The following is a 13,196-nucleotide window of genomic DNA, read 5'->3' on the forward strand; positions in this document are numbered from 1 at the left end:
TTTAAACAACTGTTGTCTTTATTCTTCTGGCAGCAAATGCCACTGCTGTCAAATAAAGTAAAATTGACTCCCACAGGAAAGCTTAAAGAGTCAGATATGCCACTGCAAATTCTGGCATACGCTGTTTGGAAACCTTTTTCTTGTTTGGTAGAACGTGTGCTCAGTCCCCGAACACACTGCTCAGAAGCTGTTACAAAATATAGAAGACAATAAATACTAAGCAAGTTAAAATTTTATCTGCTTTGAGAGATAGGAGCCTGAATGTCTAAGACACAAGAATTCATTTGACAAGAACAAGAGATCTCATAGCAGTGTTGTAAATGAAAAGCTGTTAGGCAGGCAGTACCTTCCCCAATGTCATGTTTTTCTTAGAACTGGGGCATACATTACACACAAATTTGAGATTATCTCTAACAATTATCTAAAATTAACTGTGGTTTTCTAATGAAAAACATTAAGAGGAGGATCTGATAAGAAGTGGGCCTATTTATAATACTTGCTACAAGGAAAAAAGGTTTGCTACTCTGAGTGAAACCAAAACGCACCATGTGTCAGAGTATAAAAGAACTTATTAGTAGCAGTGCTGGGAGTTTATCATATGTATCAGTGGTTAACAGAAAAGAGCCAACTTGAAAAAGCAGCGTTCCCATTTCTGTGTCTCTCTGTACTGTATCAGTTTCTCTCTAAACATCTCTGCTCTTACGGGGCATGTACACACTGCGCAACGCGATACGCTGCAAGGGCCCCACGCCAACTCCAGGCTGTCCTGGCACCTCTCTTAGCACAGGAGGGTACTTGGGCAGCCAAAACAAGTTCACATCCGTTTGGTGCCGCACCTGTGCATACCCCATGTGCATCTTGATTTTTGAGCAGCATGGGGCTGCTCCAGCTGCGTTCCACCAAGCAGTGTGGGCATCTCATGGGAGTACCCTTATCTTCTGGCCGCTGGCTCTCTCCATACAGCATGCTTGGAGTGGTGGACCTTGAAAGCAAATGATGTGAGCTCCTGTGGACTTACGGGGCCGTGTTCTTCTGTAACACAATATTTATTTGTGTGTGACTTGGCCCAGTGAGTCCTCTCTGAGACTGATTCCAAGGGACTCTGAACTAAGTGTGGTGCCCACCTGAATGTCATGTTCATCTGCTCCCGATCGTGGACAGTTGGTCCAGAGTAATCTGACTGTTAAAATCTCTCTTACAGTCTCCACACAAAAAAGGTCATATAATCTCAAGACTAGCCCCTCTGGTCCGGCAGGCTGAATCATTCCAGTGCTGAATGTTGGGGGAGAAGCAAAAACTGGCATTACATAAATTTTGTTTCCCTTAGTCTTAACACCAGGTGGGAACCAAGCCATTGTGTTTAGAGACTTCTCCACGCTATACGTAACACGAATTATGGAAGAGGTTTGTCAGCAGAGAGTATCAGTGGAGAGGTGGCTTTTTCCAACTCATGCTCTGCACTATAGGTCGGAGAAGCAGTTGCAGAAGAGATGCTGTTTTCCTTGGCTTTTTGCACAGCTTGGACAGCACAGAGCTGCATTCAGGGACCTGATTCACGAACAAGGGAGTTGCAGAGAGGAACATTTGAAAGCTGTGATTACTAAACCTGTCTGAAATTCAGCAGTTTCACTCCATAGGAGCTTCTACATGCACACTTGTGCACATAATTCCTTCACTTATTTTAACTTGAGTTTGAAAAAACCCAAAGACAGTGAGCAAGAATCACAAAAACCATAATAGGTAATCATGTAAAATTCTCATGCTGAACAAACTCACATGCTGGTTAAATAAAAATATATCATGCCACAGTTAGCCTGACTTGCCCAAAAGGTCAATGGATCTTGACAAACCTTTCAATGAACCTATCGTGGCTTCTAATTTGTAAGAGCCACAGAAACCAGGTGGATTTTGTTGTGAGCCACTTTCCATAGTTCTGCTTATCAGTCATGTGAGCATGTGTAATTATTTTCACCTCATGTCTGCTAGTGCTGATTTACTTTGCATTTGACTGGTCTTAAAAAAAGAAAATCTTTAATCTAAACCAAACAATCCTTAATGCAACCAAATGTTTGGATGAAGAAAGGGCAAACGTCCATGTGTTTGTGAAAGCAGCACCAATAAAAATAACATAGACATCATCTAGTTATCGTAATGCCACCAGCCGATGCGGAATAACTGGTTTTAACTTGTGGAGAGGTTTAACTGGTGGAGAGATTTCCAAAATTCAGATACGGCTTCTCCAAAAGATTTGTACATCTGACTGCTTTTTTTGTTTGTTTTTCATTTTTACAGAACAACTCTTAACTTTTAGAAATTTCCACATGAGAAATGTTTTCTCAGCTGCTAAGGCTAATTAGGAGACACAAGGATCGGTTTTGTTATATTTTCGTCTGAATAGGAGTGAAGTTATTTCATGCAATTTTTTACACAGCTCTGCTGTGTGATGGGCTGCATACAGAGTAGTTTATTTATACCACTTTATCTCACACCTGTTTGGATACTGGCTGTTTTATGGTATTTAAACATACTATTTCTTGCCAATTGCTTTATCTCCACAGTTCCTGCTTTTGCTGCAAATGTTTCTTATTAACTCTAAAAGAAACATCAATTGCTCCCTGAGCATTATTAGCGAGGACAAAAATAACATAATTGTTAGTTACTTCCAACATGTTATCACTGCAGACCTATAAAACAGACATTCTTTCAAAATACTGTAGGGGCTCTTTTATTCTGTTGAAAATAAATAATACATGTTTTAAGCACTTGTTATTTCACTGGAATTTTGTTTTTAAATGGAAAAGCCCCTGACTTAAAAAAACAAAAGCAAAAACAAAAAAAAACCCACTAAATCTCACTGATATTTGGTATGCTTCTCTGAGCCATTTTGTCATGCCATATCTGAACATACCTTTCCAGCTGCCAAAGCCCAGATGTAGAATATGATGTTGGACAAAGACGCATAGTGGGGGCACACAGGATTATTCATGCAGAAAATGCATAATCCCTCTGGGATCCCGTCCTCTATGAGTGTTTCTCTCTCTAATCTCGGTGTCCTGGCTCTTGTGTAGTAGCTTTGAACTTGGCAAATAGGAAGGATGTGGGGGCTCTCCCTCTCCACGTGCTGTCATGGGGTTCAGCATAATTCAGGCACTTCAGGATTATTCAAGGACCTCCGCTCCCCTCAGTCCCTCCAAGAAGAATCCACTTTATCCGTTCTGCAGAGACGGCGTGGGTCAGATGAAGTGACCTGCTTGAAGTTAGGCAGATATTGTTTTTGGCAGGGATGCCCCGTGCGTGTTCGTTCCTCTGGGGCTGCACCCCGTCACATCGGAGCGAGCCTCTTCCATACTCTTTAGCCCTAAAAACCTGCCCTTGTAGGCAGACTGTCCTGACACTGCTCTTCCTGAGACAGAGGCTGTTTATGGGCCATCTTGATGTCTAACGGCTCAGCCTGGGGCTGGAATTCAACAGTCACCCCTAAACTCAGAATAGCTTTATTGTTAAATTGACAGCCAGATAAATATAAGACATGAGGGAAGGAAGTACTGAAGTACGTGTCCATGACTGAAGATGTTTGGCGGTTTACCTCGGTGACTATGTGCCTAGTGGTAGCCCGTAATTCATGATGAGTGTCCGGCAACCGAGCCTCCGTCACGGGTGGGCCACGCCGCGGCTGCCTCGAGAAAGGGCTTAACTTCCAAAGCAAACTGCTTCAGCCGAGATGCTTCGCCTCATACCTCATTTCTGAAGTAGGTTCTTTTATCCGTAGCCAGAGCACACACAACCCTCCATCTTTCTTATTTTTGGGTGGTGTTTTTACTTGAGGCATTGCCGGAGCTGAGCTTCATGTTCTCCTGCTTTACTGCTACTGTTTAAAAACCCATCTGACTTGAAGACACGTGTTGGTGGTATGTTTAGAGCTCTAGCTTATCTCTTACGTCTTAATATCAAAACAACATGATTTTAAACAAACTAAATACCTGGCTATGAAGGTAGCCATACATGAGTCCTTCAGAACGAAATCTGAGATCTACCAGGCCTCACCAATTTGGGAGTTTTACTACGAAATGCAGAGTTTCCAAAGGCCAGAATATCTAAAGTGAACTTGCCTTCAGCAGTCCTCAAGGGTTGGAGTTTAAGCCCAAAACCACAAACTAAACAGGGTTGTTTGTTGGCTGGGTATTTTTGTCATTTCCTTTAGGCTTTGCTGTATCAACATGAAACTCAAAAAGCTCAATTTGCATTTGCACTCAGGTGCATTTGCACTCCCCTTTGCTCAAACAAACAAACAAACAAGCAAACCAGTTTTTCCATACTCATTCCTTATGAGCCTGATGAGAGGTTTCTTGTGCTGAAACATCTGGTTTTAGTCACTGCTGGTTGTAGGATCCTGGCAATTGCTATGTTCTTCAGACACAGGGAAGGTGGTGTTAATCCTGGGCCTGGGGAACTAGCACGATTCCAGCCAAAATAGCTCTTGTGACTGTAATCATTCATTGCTATTAGATATTTTATGGTACATCACAAAATGGATTCTTTTTCATACTAGGACTTCTTAAACTACCAGTGTGAGACTTTTGTGTAAGTGAGAAGTAGGTTCAAAACCTGTGCAAATCAGCTAAAAGGAGATGTGTGACTGATGAATCACATATGAACCAACAGCACTTGATTTCATTAGCTTTATTAATTTCCATAATATACAGCAAGTAACAGGATCTTCATCTTCAAGGAAAAGTTTCAGAAGATTTGCAGAGGAGAAGCTAAAAATTAACTTGATTTGGATCAAAAATGTTCTAAGCTACTTGCATAACACAGTAAAGAATGGTGCCTCTGCTCAAAAATCCTGAAAAAGGTTCTCTCATACGCTGTGGGCTAAGGTACTGCTGTTTGTAAGACTAGATCTTTAAATTGCACTTTAGTCAGGAAAGTTTTCCAAGTGCTTTCCAACAATATATCACATCGCTCAGCAATTTAGGACTGACAGAAGACCATGTATACTAGTAGCAAGTTAAATAGGCCACAGGCAGGGGCCAGTGATAGAGAGCGATCATCTTTCCATGGTTCAAGTTAAAATCTGTTTTCTCACACTTTCATAGTGTTTTAATATATTTTTCTTTCTTGAATTTGTTAACATTAGGGAAGAATGAGCTAAGCTAGATTTTGAAATCTGAACTCTCATTTTTTTGGTTCTAAGTCATTTCCAAGCCTGGAGGAGCACATATGTTCTGCTTCCATTTGTATATACTATACATATAATCTCATGAAAACAGTGATTCTTAGGAGGTTTTGGCCAGGAGGGTCTGAAATTCCTGCAGATTTCACTGCAGTTGAACACAACCCTTGTCTTAATTAACTCTCTCATTCGAACCTCAAAACCCAGACTAACCCTAAATTGAATCCATCTCCAGGCATGAACATCATTCTCACCACTCTGTATTTTATGCTATATTTATTTTTAACATTGGTTAAAAGCAGTCTTGTTTCTTTTGTCTGGACAATTTTGTCCAGTTCTCTAATGTGCACAGTTTGTTCACCTCCAGATAACAAGAGCTGCTCAACGCAGCAAACAATATATAGACACAGGGAAAGACTCTTTGGTGTAAGAAAGTTTGTATATTCTTTACTATCACACTGAAGACATAAATCCTGCCTTAGTATTTTCATCATTCTACACAGTTGCTGGAATTATTTATCTAAAGCCACAACTATAGCTCTTGTTTTACTATTTAATGCTTAAAAATGCTTAACAAATGTCAAAGCAGGAACAAATTATGTTTTATCTATTTTGGCACTAGTAATTAAATTGCCTTTTCCTGGAGTAAGACAAAAATGAGAAAGAACAAGTGCCCATCATAGATGCTCACCAATTGCATGTTTCCATCAGCACACTGCAGAAAGGAAAAGCAGTTAATGCAAACCTGGTTGTAATTATTTACCGGGTGGTTTGCAGAACATCCATGCCCACTCTGTTTGCAAACTAGCCAACATTTTGACTCACAGAAGATAAACACATAAAATGCTGGATATCTGTCATACGAACGCTCCAGTATAAATAAATAAAGCTATGTAGGCTGTCTCCCTTAATTTACACCACATCACAGCTCCTCTTACACAAGACATCGTGGGCACGGTGAAGCTATCAGTATACCATCCGCACCTCTGATACTTCAGTATCACTTTATCAGAAGTCCTGTTTGTAGACAGGAAAGAAAGCCAATATAAAGTTGTCTGTCCAGCTCAAGCAGTAGCAATGACTCTTGTGTCTCCCCTTGCCTGGGAATACCACGCCATACCCTCGCCCTCGGCTAGTGCCGCTTGGAGCTGAGCATTTCCATTCAACCAGCAAAAGTCATTTTGGGAAGGATGGAAGGGCCTCATTCAAAAGCCATTAAGGTCGATGGTGTAAATTGCCGCTGGCCATCGGAGCGTTGTGACGGCTCACACCAGCTGAGAAATTGCTCCCGCCTTTCCAAAATGCTCTGGCTCACGTTTTGTATATAATGTTTCAAAAGCTTCACATATTTTTAGAGTATGTTCCCAAGTTTGGGAGGTCAGTTGCTGGGAATTTGTTCCTAACATAGGTAATTTAGACCAACTATTCAAATATGTGACCTTTTAAAATACTGCAGAATTTTGACATATTTCAGATCTTTGATGATTGTACTTAAAAGCTGAGTTATATATCCTTCCGTTTCTGTTTATAAACTTAGATTATGAGGGAAAAAACCCAAACTTGTATACTTGTTTCTTTAGTTGCTATACCAGTTTTGGTTGATGAAGGAAAAGGAACTTGAAATAAATTCATGACTCTTTGGGGTTTTTGAAGGGGGAATTCCCTTGGGAATAATATTTTTCTAGAAGTCTGCTACAGATAGTGTTTGTGCTTTATCTATTTAATGATAGCTGTTGTGATGCTCATAGAAGAGCAACTGCAAGCTATACTGCAGCCTCAAGAAGTTGTACTTTAACACCCTGATGACTATTAATGAAACACTTGGAAAATGATTTACTAAAGCAAGGCATTTCTTTAATTATTAGCTGTGTATTTTTCATTGAGGAATTTTTTTCTTGACCTCCCTGATACTTGGGTAAGTCAGTTAATTCTATTGAATACTGTGGAGCTACATTGATTTACCTCAACCGTGAGGAAAACTTTCTTCAGAAAATAAACATTAAAATATATTTAAAAGGAATACTTACTAGAAGAGCTTCACCTCCATAAAAGTCTACTTTTTTTCTCCATTATGATTTTAAAACTCCTTAGCAAGAACCAGATTGTAAAGATTAAAGCACCGCATCAGTTCCCGATTGATTGCTTTACAGATGTTTAAAGGAAGTATGTTATCAATAGAGATGATGATTATCTCAATCAAAATATTCAGTGAATGCTAATGCTATTCTTTTCTCATTTAAATATAACGATCAAGCCAAGACCCTGGTTGCTGGCAGTCAAAAAACCCACTATCAGCTCAGTTAAACAACCTATTCCCTGAGTACTTTTTCATAGATTTGTTGTTTGCTCATTTTTTCATGTGGAAATCAGATGGGATTTCATGTTCTGCTCTAAGAGCAGTGCTTGGAATGAGATCATTGCAGCCTCACGTAGACCTAAACCTGAAACACCAAAACCTCCAGACAGAGAAGTGATTGAGAGCGAGTGAGCTCTTTCAGTGGAAGAACCACTAACCTATTTGATTAACAAAATATTTCTGGCCCAGAGATCTGCTATTGTTTAGCAGCTGGGAGTGAGATTGATAAATATTGTATTTAGAAAGTAGATAAACAAAATGTTTCTAAAATCAAAATATTATTGTTCATTTACCAACATTGTAAATGACAAGTACCAGCTATGCTTGGTGGCAGCCATGGTCAGCAATCAGAAAGCAGCTACTGATGACATTTGCCATCTTTTATTATTTTTGCCATAATTACACCGCTTTGTGGTAAAATTTCACCCCGCTTTGTGATGCTTTCCAGGCCAGCAATGGTCTATAGAGCAGAGCTGATTAACAGTCCTTTAGCAGGTAAATCTAAATAGCAAAACCTAGCTGAACTCATCACATATCTTACTTGGCTTTGGGACAAGTCAGTAGGGGCTTATTTCTCTGTTACTTCTCCAGGTTATTTTTCTAACAGTTGCTTCAAAACTGAGCTGTTTTGAAGGGGACTCAAACTCATCCCATTTTTGATAGGGGAAATAGAAAGATTTAGTGCGCTGTTGATGGACTGGACCATAAATGTCCCCTCACCCCCTCAGATTTTATCTCTGGAGTGTTACACAGATGCTAACGTACCAGGAAAATAGAGCTATAGAGCACCCACGAGGAGTGACGAGACCAAAAAGAAACGAATGGCCACAACGTTGTGTGCCAAATATAAGCACAACCTTGACCTGATACATCCTGCAGAATATGCTTAGCATTTCAGGCAAGCGGAGGAGCAGAGCATTCGGATAATGGCATGTGGGCCTTACAGACCCGGCAATGGGCAAAAGGCATCACTCATTATTCCCTCAAGGACTCCACATGCCAGTCTATGCAATCTGATTTGCAATCAATTGCAAGTGATTACACATTGTTTATCATCGATTGGCACAAGGAATCCTTGAGAGAATAATGAGCTGCAGCTGATGACAATCAGAGACTACTGTCTCGTTGCAAGTTTGATTGCACATCCTTCCACTGGTGCAATCGAGCACCCACCACCACCACAAAGCACCACAATAAATAAATAAGTGAAGCGTGGGATCAGAAAGTGAAATGTTAAAACCTCTTTTGAAAAATAAAGCCTGAATGAAAGTTCTTTGATATGATATAGCAAAGTTAATGTCATTGCTTTGGATTAGAAATATGAGAAAAAGATTCCAGTATATCTTCCAGCTTACTTTTTGGCAAATAACATCTGGACACCAAGCAATCATTCCTTTAAATAAGTAGGAGGAAAAAAATTGGACCAAGACATCTAAAGGAAATGTATTATTTTCAAGTAAAGCATTTAGCCAAGCTAGAGGCCTAGAAAAGAGGCCATTTTGAGAGAATCAGCTAGTACCGCCTGCTTATCCCAAATTCACCTGTTCTTCATAAAATGCTCTGTTTCTCTGCCAACAAATGCACAGGCAGGGAAATAAGTCATTTTATCATGCTGAAGCCATGGGCATTATCAAATGAATGTGCAGCTCTTTACAGGTGAGATACCCAGGCCTAAACATTCTGCAAAACAGCAGTTGAAATCACGGTAAGCACATGGCGGCCAGGACCCTCAGAAAGGAGAGTCCCTCCCAGACTGTGTTTAAAGGATGGTGAGATTAGGGAAGGTCTATTTGCTGTGTGATTTGAGTGGTTTAGACAATGATCAGTGCCTGAGACAAACTACTAGAGCTATAAACTTGCTTAAAAAGTAGCAGCAACTGTAGTCATGTGTTGTACCTGGCTCAGTACCAATGGAAATGTGATGAAAAATATACAGATTTCTTCATTAGGGATTTCATTTTTGGAAGTTTACGTTCATGTTAAGTCTTGAAAACTTTTCTGCGGGTCCCAGTGGTATCAGCAGGAATTTTGCCATTGGCTTTGCTGGAACTGAGATTTTGCCTTCTGATCTGGAAATCAGCTCCATGCAAATGAAGCAAAAAGATTATTTGAAGTCTTATGCTTCATATAGCTGTCACGTTGTTCTCACTGCCTCCCTGGTGGTCAGCTCGCTGCCACTGACGTTTTGGACTCATTTCCTGCATGCCAGTTTATATGTTCTCCTGGGATCTGAGAGTCCAATATTTAGCATTTCAGACAACACAGATTCCAGTTGGTTTATCCCACTTTGGGTGATTATTTTGAAAAGGTCAGCATGGTGCAAAATGATGCTGTGTTTGAGGAACTATCAGCCAGTGGCAGAATTGGGTGTCCTGAGACCTCAATAAAGCTGTGGAGGGGCTGGAGTTTAAAATGGTTTCTTAATGGTCCAGAGAAGCACCTAAGCCCTCTCCAAGGGACCAGGATTCCCTTAGACCTCGTTGTTTGTGAGTCTCACCATACCTGCCTCCTTCAGAAACCCTGGCTGTAGTACTCTTGGCTCAAAATACAAATCTACCGTTATCTTTTCATTTAACCTGCCTCTCTTCACTGTGACGCTGGAGTCCGGTTGCCCAGGCAGAACAGGCTCATGTCAACAGGCTCCCCAGTTGAAGCCTGATGTTAAAAAAACACCTGCAAAACGCAGTGCTGTCTGACAAATGACACCAAACCTGACTTAGCCCTCTCCTTCTCTGCGAAATGTTGAGTAGAGCTGTACTGGCTTGTTAGTACAGAATACAATGTACTTGGTCTCAAACTGTAAATCAATATCTGTATCTGAAAGGTGACATTTCAACAACTGTGGAATGCTGGAGCCTATTAGGATCATTTTTTTTAAGTGTCAGATTATAAACTTCATAAATAAATGATGAGCACACCTCTTACAACACTGCGTGTGTTTGTATGTGCCTGTGTCAGCTCCTTTCTGGATGTAAGCCCAGTGACCCTGGAAAAATAGTCTGTACTGGTTTACATACTTTTCCTGTACTGTAAAGTTTTAATTAAGCAGTGAGATACTCTGGCTTTAAATTGTGAGCCATTTAAATGCACTCAGAGCCTGGACAGGTGAGAGGAATCACAGAAACATAAGGCTGGAAGAGATCTGAAGGGGTCATCTGGTCCACCCCCTTGCCCCAAGGCAAGACCAGCTATACTTAGGAAATCCGCAGCATGTCTTTGTCAAATTCGTCCTTTAAACCATCCAAGGATGGAACCTCCACAACCTCCTCGGGCAATCTGTTTCAGTGCTTCTGCTGTCTTTACCATCAAACAGGTTTTTCCTAATATGTAACCTGAATTTTCTTTCTACAGTTTAAGCCATACTGAAAAATAACCAAGTTGGGAAGAAAAAAAAAAATAGTGGGAGGAAAGGGATTTCTGATGGAAAAGAGGAGTTGGATAAGAGAAGAAAGATGCTTAACTGGAAGATTGGCTTGGAAGAAAGTGAATGTAAAGAAGAAAGGCTATGCAGAAGAGCACGTGCAGCTCTGCGCAGAGAAGAGGCTAGAAGAAAATATTGTCTGAGGGGAAGGGAAAGAGTCTCTGAGAGAAAGAATTTTCCAGTCAAACATTTTTGCTTTCCCCATTTATCTTCTTCATAATTTGTTTCTCTTACATCTCTCCTTCCCCCATCTAACTGGGTATAGTTTTTTCCCTACTTCTCCTATAGGTTTTATTGACCAAAGAATATACTAAATTATCGGGATAGAACACGTCTAGTGAATTTCTGAGGTCAGAAAGTGCAAACTATGATCATCAACTAGTGTAGTTGAATGGATACACAAGCAGCTGTACACAGTTTTCTGTGTGCATGAAAAAAAGAGATTTTTCAGACCTCTGTCTCCATTTGTGCATATTGATACTGATTTACACCCTGCACTCAGCTTAAAAAGAAAAATGTTTAACAGATCTTCATATTGTACATAAAAACTGGCTTTTGAAGGGCTTTTCTGCATCAATTTATTAGGCTTTTCAGCACCTCCCTGTGAGATCATTGGTGGTCCTAGTTTGCATGAAATGATAAGAGAAACCCAAGTGGATAGAAAATTAAGAAATGAGAAATACAATCAAAGAGGTAACGCTGCTAAGATTTAGCATTGCCTGAAGTATTCTGGAAACTAAGTGTTAGTGATTTATTATTAGTAGGCTTCTTGTGAAAGACAAAAATAAAGTTTGTTTATGACTTTGACCTCTTAGATGTTGCAGCATCATTTTAATTTAATCGTAAGCTAATAATTTACTAATTCCCCACTTCTGAGTAACAGAGAAAGCCATTGTGAAAGCAGCAGCCAATTTTCAGCTCTCCTTGTGTCTTCATCATGGTTAAAGAACCCCTGTTTCCGGAGACTACAAGAAATCTGGCAAGGTGATCGCACACAATAGGGAGGCTGAAGTTATCAATAGAGTAATTTACAATAATTGTATTTGCAAATTGTACATCATTACAATAACAATAAGTGTAAAATCCCCCAAAGATACTTGATGCTCTTGAGTAATTACATGCAATTAATTTGTATCTAATTCCAGATTCTGGCACGCTCTGTTCTAGCCTTTCTCAGAAATACTGGCTGGCAATGAAGAAATAAGATGCTGCCCAGGCCACCTCTGCTGGGAAGTCTTTGTATTGTGCAAGAAGGGTTCATATTTGGCAAAAAGAAAAATGGGTCTGCAGGGAAACGTCTGAAGACTCACAGTTTGTCGCATGTACGTATGACAACAGTATTTATGCTATTATTCTAGTTCAGGTCTTCAGCTCTACCTCCCCGCGTTTCCCACGCTGGCTCATGCTGAACTGGGCCCCTGCTGGCAGTGTAGACACAACCGTTTTGTGCTGGTCAAACCAAGACAGGGAAGAGAGGATCTTCAGCTCTTCTAGCTAGTATTTTCTTCTCTCATGCTGATGAGTGATGAATAGAAGAATTCCCAAACTGCTGAGTATTTGTCACCAAATAGTTAATATTCCCACATCTTCACTGGAGGAAGGAACTAAGGACCCCACATTATTTCTGGATTGTAACTCTTCTCTGGCCTAGAGTATGAGCGTTTATGCAGACCTTCATCTCTGAAAAAATAAAACAGGGAGGAAGGAATAATATGGACATCTGTATAGGGATTTTAGAGAATGCAAGGATTTTACAGTCCAAAAGTAAAAATGGCTCAAAATGCAAGGGCTTGATGTCATGAGCATATATTTTAGACAAATCAATATTATTCAATATATCTTGGCAGGAAGTTCCATGTTATGGCTCAGTATTGGTGTTGATTTTCATCTACTGTTCTTTTTAAAAGTTCAGTTTCCACTTTTAACAAAGAATGAGGGGAAGGAGGAGATTAGGGAAATTAGAGTGTAACTTTTACTGATTTAAAAGAAAGAGGGACACTTTTACTGTTTTACTTCTAGATGTATTGACCTGATCATGGCTAAGATGACTGAAATCATTCGTTAGTACGTATTGATTTTTTTTTAAGTTCAACTGTTATCAGACAAAAGGAAAAATTAGATGTTCTCTTGAACAGACAGGCATTCCAGGTGTACAAGTGGACTGGTTAGGTTGTTTTGGGGAATGCTGCAGTATCCCAAGTGGCACACTGGCTGTGAAGAAAACTTCCTCACCTTTTTCTTAGCCT

The 13,196-nt window shown here is 40.2% G+C and overlaps 1 protein-coding gene across 3 annotated transcripts in view; it reads left to right on the forward strand.

Moving 5' to 3' along the window:
* MAF (MAF bZIP transcription factor) overlaps positions 1 to 13,196 on the forward strand; it is a 239,970-nt gene that overhangs the window by 121,871 nt on the left and 104,903 nt on the right. The gene's annotated exons all lie outside the window — the stretch shown is intronic.

The sequence above is a fragment of the Apteryx mantelli genome, chromosome 10 (assembly GCF_036417845.1).
Source record: "Apteryx mantelli isolate bAptMan1 chromosome 10, bAptMan1.hap1, whole genome shotgun sequence".
In the NCBI taxonomy this organism is placed as follows: domain Eukaryota; kingdom Metazoa; phylum Chordata; class Aves; order Apterygiformes; family Apterygidae; genus Apteryx; species Apteryx mantelli.